This window comes from Asparagus officinalis, chromosome 4 (assembly GCF_001876935.1).
Source record: "Asparagus officinalis chromosome 4, Aspof.V1, whole genome shotgun sequence".
Classification (NCBI taxonomy): Eukaryota; Viridiplantae; Streptophyta; class Magnoliopsida; order Asparagales; family Asparagaceae; genus Asparagus; species Asparagus officinalis.
Window position 1 is genome coordinate 74601320 of NC_033797.1, and position 8546 is coordinate 74609865.

The 8546-nt window shown below is 41.1% G+C and overlaps 1 pseudogene; it reads left to right on the forward strand.

Annotated features, from left to right (window-relative positions):
• The window catches only part of LOC109837745, a 3472-nt pseudogene continuing 764 nt past the window's right edge, over nt 5839-8546 (forward strand).

The following is an 8546-nucleotide window of genomic DNA, read 5'->3' on the forward strand; positions in this document are numbered from 1 at the left end:
CTCTGAGAAGATACCAAGGGCTTTGGTACGTGCCTCTAAAGAGTTGGTGATAACCAAGTTCGTAAGGGCTGCACACAGATTAGTGAAAAGGAAAATCAATTTTTACTTTTTAAGAGGTCTTACAGTTACATTTTCTTGAAGTGTCTCCTAAAATATTATACATTTTGTGGATGTTATAACACCCTTTCCTCCTAGCTTTGTGCCCTGTATGTGCTCGGGTGAGAATCTTTGATAATAGCGCAAGGTTCCTTCGACCTAACAACGAGCTTGCCATGACAAAGTCTTTGTTGTCATGATGTTTGGCAGTGGCGCTAGTGGTCAATGGCTTGCGATTGATGCGTTTGCTTTTCGACTTTGCCCATGGGGTCGACTTCCTTTTGTCGACTCGAAACAATAGGCTTCTTCATCAGAGTGATGAAGTCATAGAGTGGTCGTTATAACTTATATTGTGATGACCGCTCCCACTCCTTGTGCTACCCTGGGCGGGTCTCTCACGTGGAAGTTCCGTGGTTCGTTCTACATGTTCTCACAAAATTAGTGAAAAGGAGCTCATATCTATTTGGGATTTTATAGGCCTTGTTCATGTTGAAGATGACCGAAATGGGATTGCAAGGACATTGGATGCCCTAAAGCATCCCTTGTGGTGTCCTCTGCTCTTCCATTTTCGCCTGTTAGGGTGCATTGCTGGTGGTTGGGTGACGGTTTATCTTACTCACTCTTCTCGCTTTTATCACTGACATCCGCTTTCATAGAGAGGGATGATGGGTGATGGAGTTAGTCGAGAGGAAAGGTGTAGCTGAAGAGCTCATTCGTGAATGAAGCGAGCGATAGCCAAAGAGACCGAGTGATCTTTTTTGGTGGATCTATCTAACTAGGTCTGAGTGGCATAGTCAGAGTCGGTTGTTTCTCCATTGTTTGGAACCGAAGATCAACCACTTTCTAAAAAGGAGAAGAATATGCCCATTGTGGGTGCCAAACTATTTATGTTAGAAATTTGATGCGTGCTTTAGGTGAGCTAAGGATGATCTTGAGGTCCCTTATCCTCATTTGATGACTGATTTTTCTTGTTGGAGATCTTGAACTGTAATTCTTTACAGAGGTAGCCGAGGTTGGAGGCCCCTAAGGTTATTTCCTCTAGCGTGCTCTTTGACACTCAAAGTCAGTGAATGATCTGATTCATCTGAAGAGAAAATAGAGTATATTATTGTTGACCTTTTGTGTGTAAATTTTTTTATATTAGGATAGTGGAAGCTACCATTATTTATAAAGGATTTACGGGACATGTTGGTAACTTAGCTAGGTTTGTGCACTGATGGGTCAGACTATGCTTTACATGTGTTGGCAATTAGTCAATTGAGACGCCCTTGTAACAATGATAAGGCTGCTAAAGGTGGCGCGGTCCGAGGAGCTTTGAAGGCTCTGGCGCGAGAGGTTATAATGAGTGACGTTACATTTAATATTGATAGCGACTGGGAGGCAAAGTGTGGGCGTTGACTGGTTATGCATTAAATGCGGTATGACTTTTGTCGAAGTTGACAGGTCATTCCACTATTCAAGACGCTTAGTGTATGGTTCGAGTGGGGAACATCTTTCATTGCAGATTTGGGCTTCTGACAGATCCGGGTCGAATAAGCATTTCGTCTTGGATTTTGGTCGCGAGGTAGGTCGGCCGACTCCGCACCCGAGTCGTGATCTCAGATGTATGTGTCAACTGGCTAGTTATTACATGTGGTCGCTTCTTGAGGCTTCATTAAGCTTGGTAATTTCCAGAGTATAACAGCTACGATTATGGACAAAGAGGAAAGAATCTTGCATCTTTAAGTGCCCGACACCTATCTTTTCCAAGCAAAGAAAAATTTAATTGAATGAAGGATATCGTATGTCTATGAAGATTTTACGAGTTAAATGAATCATATTTCTTGCACTTTTCATTTTGGATCTCCATCTTTCTGAGACATTGTGCACCAACATGACTATAGACAACCATTCTTCCCTCAAACGAATAAGCAATTCTTTTGTTTTTTGACACCTTGATATTAGCTATCAATTCTCATGCTTCCATCTAACAAATTCATTTTGTGTTTACCCTTATCAAAATATCAATTCTCGATTCCCTTTCGCTGGTCCTACATTATAATGCAGGATGGTGAACATTTGACTGCTAACATATGCGGTTACTACGTACAAATGTTAATGATGACCATGTTCATCTCTACTAAAGGTTGTCACGATAGAGAAGCTTGCGTTGCCGGAAAATGACATGTTAACGAATTTAGCAACAATAATGGAAGAATAAAAAGTTCTTTTAAGCAGAAAATAGATAGTCCCGCCCACAGGTTGTAGATTTTGTAGTGACACTTAGTTATCAATCATGTTTTAGAACAAGTTTTCAAAATAGACCCCTTTAGAAACTTATTTTCAAAAAACAAATCTCATAAAGTTTTTAATGCTTTTTTGTCATTTTCGACGTGGGGTCATTTTTAAAAATAAGCTTCTAAAATGATCTATTTTAAAAATGGGAAAAATGCTTCCATCCCCCAAAACCAAAAGAAACATGCTTCCACCCCCCAAGACTTTTTCAACGGGCTCTTTGCCCCCAAAAACTTGCGCGATTTTCTTCTAGCCCCCAAAACACCCCCCACGTGATATGTTGTTTAAAACCAACATAAATATTCCCAAAATACCCTTTGTTTCCTTTTTTTATTTGTGCAGAGGAGAGAGCTGGACCCCGCCACCTCCCCCCACCTGGACCCCGCCAAGACACCGCCCACGTCCGCTCATGGCCACACATCCACCACGAGCAAGGGAAATACTACGAATATAGAAAAGCTGGATAATGAACTTCCTTGTATGTTATATCATTCGTCCATAGTTCATGCTCAAAAATAAATAATTGATCCAAAATGATTACAGTATACACCGATAAACAAATAAGCAATAGAAGGCATGATTTTACTAGGACAAAAGGAGTTTGTGTTTGCTTTCCTATGGGTTTACTGGAAAATTAACGAACTTAGAGCTGATATTATTTGCAGGAAGTGTTTTCCCATAATTTTAATGAAATTTTCAAAAGTCAAGTGATTTACGTGTTGGTTGTTAAGTTTACGGGTTGCTTGTTAAAGTTACGCGTTGATTGTTAAGGTTACGGGTTGCTTGTTAAGGTTACGCGTTGCTTGTTAATGAAATTTTCAAAAGCCAAGCGATTTACGTGTTTGTTGTTAAGGTTGCGCGTTGGTTGTTAAGGTTACGCGTTGATTGTTAAGGTTATACACGTTGATTGTGAATGTTACGGGTTGCTTGTTAAGGTTACGGGTTGCTTGTTAATGTTAACCGTAACCTTAACAAGCAACCTGTAACCTTAATAACCAACGTAGAACCTTAACAAGCAACCCGTAACCTTAACAAGCAACCCGTAACATTCACAATCAACGTGTATAACCTTAACAAGCAACCCGTAACCTTAACAAGCAACCCGTAACCTTAACAAGCAACGCGTATAACCTTAACAACTGACGCGTATAACCTTAACAACCGACGCGTATAACCTTAACAACCAACGCGTAACCTTAACAAGCAACCCGTAACCTTAACAAGCAACCCGTAACATTCACAATCAACGTGTATAACCTTAACGGTTACAGGTTGCTTGTTAAGGTTACGGTTAACATTAACAAGCAACCCGTAACCTTAACAAGCAACGCGTATAACCTTAACAACCGACGCGTATAACCTTAACAACCAACGCTAACCTTAACAACCAACACGTAAATCACTTGACTTTTGAAAATTTCATTAAAATTATGGGAAAACACTTCCTGCAAATAATATCAGCTCTAAGTTCGTTAATTTTCCAGTAAACCCATAGGAAAGCAAACACAAACTCCTTTTGTCCTAGTAAAATCATGCCTTCTATTGCTTATTTGTTTATCGGTGTATACTGTAATCATTTTGGATCAATTATTTATTTTTGAGCATGAACTATGGACGAATGATATAACATACAAGGAAGTTCATTATCCAGCTTTTCTATATTCGTAGTATTTCCCTTGCTCGTGGTGGATGTGTGGCCATGCTAAATGGTAATAGGCAAAGCAGAAGTACTTTTCTGTGTTCAAACTTCATTGACAAAAGTCTCTAATCGTAAAGTGTTAAATGACAAAAGTCTCTAATCTTACGGATTTGGGTTCACGGAGCATTTTTCCCTAATTTTAATAAAATTTTCAAAAGCCAAGTGATTTCTACGTTGGTTATTAAGGTTACAGGTTGCTTGTTAAGGTTACGGTTAACATTAACAAGCAACCCGTAACCTTAACAAGCAACGCGTATAACCTTAACAACCGACGCGTATAACCTTAACAACCAACGCGTAACCTTAACAAGCAACCCGTAACCTTAACAAGCAACCCGTAACATTCACAATCAACGTGTATAACCTTAACAATCAACGCGTAACCTTAACAACCAACGCGCAACCTTAACAACAAACACGTAAATCGCTTGGCTTTTGAAAATTTCATTAACAAGCAACGCGTAACCTTAACAAGCAACCCGTAACCTTAACAATCAACGCGTAACTTTAACAAGCAACCCGTAAACTTAACAACCAACACGTAAATCACTTGACTTTTGAAAATTTCATTAAAATTATGGGAAAACACTTCCTGCAAATAATATCAGCTCTAAGTTCGTTAATTTTCCAGTAAACCCATAGGAAAGCAAACACAAACTCCTTTTGTCCTAGTAAAATCATGCCTTCTATTGCTTATTTGTTTATCGGTGTATACTGTAATCATTTTGGATCAATTATTTATTTTTGAGCATGAACTATGGACGAATGATATAACATACAAGGAAGTTCATTATCCAGCTTTTCTATATTCGTAGTATTTCCCTTGCTCGTGGTGGATGTGTGGCCATGCTAAATGGTAATAGGCAAAGCAGAAGTACTTTTCTGTGTTCAAACTTCATTGACAAAAGTCTCTAATCGTAAAGTGTTAAATGACAAAAGTCTCTAATCTTACGGATTTGGGTTCACGGAGCATTTTCCCCTAATTTTAACATCGCTCCTAATTTTAACATCGCTTTGATGTTTTCTAAACATCAAAGCGATGGGAGGGGGGATTGGGATGGGAAATCCGACGGCAGCTACAATCACGCACGTGCTTACTAATAAGAGGAAGTTTCCCTTCACCGACGGGGCGGAGGATCTGTTGGTGGTGTCCCTGGGGAGCTCCAAGGCGCTGAATCTTTGTTGCGGGGAGGTTAAATTGGCAGCGAAGGTTGCGAGGATCGCCGGCGAAGAAACGATCAACGCGGTGGATCAATCGGCAGCGAAGGTTGGTTTTGGGGGCGGCGACGACGGCGGAGGAGGCGATGATGGTAGGAGGAGGGTGGCGGCAGCGGCGGGTGGAGAGGTGGGGGAAGGAGGAGGGAGAGCAGAGGGCCGGATTGCATGGTTAGAGAGAAAGAGAGAATGAGTAGAATGGGTATTATAGTCTTTACCTGTGTAAAATTCTTGGGCTTTGTGTTTTGGGGGCTCAGTGAATAATTAGTTTACTTTTGGGGGCAAAGAGCCCGTTGAAAAAGTCTTGGGGGTGGGAGACATGTTTCTTTTTGTTTTGGGGTCTGGAAGCATTTTTCCCTTTAAAAATTTGTCGATCACGTTTCCCCTGGCACAACACTCTAAAACACCTGTTCCTTTTCTGCTGGTGCAACTCTAATCCCTCTACTCTATACAGTGCCTTTGTGGGCTCCCTTCTTCATCTCTTTGTGATAGAGACGAATAAAAATCCTTTATCAATCTCACGACACTCTTGGAATCTCTCTTTTCCTCATTTGACATCACTTTCTCCTGTTACTCCATTCTTTCTCACGGACAACCGCTGCACAACATCAAAGCATAAAGGAAAGCATAAGAACGGGGAAAGCAGATATAAGTTGTTGAAGGGAGTGCTAAGATTGGAATCAAAGCAAACTTCTATCTAACAGCAAAAAACAAAAAACAAAAAAAAATCATCGTCGTCATCGTCATCAGAAGAAGAAATCCTCTTTCAGATGGGCCTCTGCTTCACAAAAACTTATGAGATTCCAATCACCTCCAGCTCCATCAAGAGCCCACCACAACCGCCAACGCCGCCGCCGGCCCCGGCTGCTCGCTCAATTCCCAAGTCAAGCCCACCACCACCAAAGCCCACCTTCTCCCTGCCCAAAACCCTGTCATCATCTCAAATCGGCCCGATCCTTGAGAAGCCAATGGTCGATATCACCACCATCTTCGCTCTCGACAAAGAACTTGGCCGTGGCCAATTTGGTACTATTAAGAAACAAATTCCTTGTTATATAACTTATTGACATGCTTATAATATGTTTGGGGGGGTACATGAATATACAAAATCATCTTCTTCTGTCAGGTATAACATACCTATGTACCGAACGAGCCACTGGCTTAAAATATGCATGCAAATCAGTATCAAAGCGAAAGCTCGTGACCCGAAGTGATGTCGAAGATATGCGACGAGAAGTGATGATTCTGCAACACTTGACTGGGCAACCAAATATTGTAGGCTTCAAGGGAGCTTATGAAGATTGGCAGAATGTGCATCTTGTTATGGAGCTTTGCTCTGGTGGGGAGTTATTTGATAGAATTATAGCGAAAGGGAGCTATTCAGAAAGAAAGGCTGCAGCTATATGTAGGGACATTGTGAATGTGGTGCACGTTTGCCATTTTATGGGGGTGATGCATAGGGATCTCAAGCCTGAGAATTTCTTGTTAGTGAGCAAAGATGAGGATTCTAAGCTTAAAGCCACAGATTTTGGGCTCTCTGTTTTCATTGAAGAAGGTCAGTTTTTCTCTAATTGTGTGAGTTTAGACTTACTAATTCATGTCTAGGGATTATAATTTATAATGTCAGAGCAAGTGCATGCCATATCACATATCAGTGGTTCAAACAATCTGCAAGTGCTTTCATAATAAACGATTAACCAGTACTTCACCGTGGTACTGTTGCACGCTGTGCGGAAGCGTGCTCGACAACCAAACAAGTCCGCAAGCAACGAGAGAAGAGAACCAAAACAAATACGAGCGCAATTCACCAAAATACGACACAAATCAAACCAAACACAGAGATTTACGTGGTTCGGCAATTGCCTACGTCCACGGGGAGAGGATTGGGAGATTTCACTATATGGAGGAGAAATACAATGTGTTACAACTCACAAAATCACTCAAATATAACCCTAAGCAAAGCTCTCAACTCCCTCACAATGTCTCCCTCTCAAAGTGTTCAAAACAATGCTAATTCTCTCCTTTAGAAACCCTAAAAAGGTATTTGTATTTATATCAAACACCCAATCCAAAAACCAACCAGGAAAAAAAATTCAGCCCATATCCGCTTTCCGGTCGACCGAACGCATGTGACCGGTCGACCGGCCAGGGAGAGATTTCCAAGTTCCTGTAATGTGCACATTTTCGGTCGTCTGGTCGAACTCGTTCGGTCGACTGACCACGTTTTCGGTCGACCGACTAAACTCGTTCGGTCGACCGACCAGAACAGCGTTTCAGAACCTGTAATCCAACAGGCTATCGGTCGACCGGGCCTATGCCGTCGGTCGACCAACCCGAGGGACTTCCTATACTCGGGTTTTTGCACGATTTTCTCAAATCCTTCGCCATTTACTACAGGTACAACACACCAATGCAGTATATTGGTTTTGCTCCGTGCCTTCGTTGGATTATACCCTAATGAGTATAATAATGATGTTAAATTCTTGGCCATACTGTAGAGCCTACCATAATGTTGTATCATATTTTCTGTTTCATTTGGAGCTGGTCCACGGTTTTATTTCTTTAAAAAAAACATTATAGGCACGTGAATCCTGATTTTCCATTGGAATGATCTTTGCAGGCAAAGTGTACAGAGAAATTGTAGGGAGTGCCTACTACGTAGCGCCTGAGGTACTGCGCAGAAACTATGGAAAAGAGATAGACGTCTGGAGTGCTGGCGTTATCTTATATATTCTTCTATGTGGTGTTCCCCCATTCTGGGCAGGTAAATAACATTGCATAAAAAAGTTTGCTCTATCAGATTTGTACATGGTCTAATATAATAAAATGTACACAGAAACGGAGAAAGGAATATTTGATGCTATATTAAAAGGTGACATCGACTTTTCAAGTTCTCCGTGGCCATCAATATCTAAAGGTGCAAAGGACTTAATTAGAAAAATGCTGACACAGGACCCTAAGACGCGAATCACTGCTGCCAAAGCTCTCGGTAACAATGAAATTTTCGTTAGGGAAAACATTTTGTACAGTAACTGAGTTGAAAGTTTATGGAGCAGAGCATCCGTGGCTCAGAGAAGATGGCGACGCATCGGATAAGCCTATGGATAGCGCAGTTTTGAGCCGAATGAAGCAATTCAGAGCAATGAACAAGCTTAAGAAGCTTGCCCTAAAGGTCATCTTTTCAAAATGTTTTGCTTTTGCTATACCTTAATTTTTTTTTCAGAGTTGCTAATTATCCGTTCTTCTCTTTAATTAGGTTATT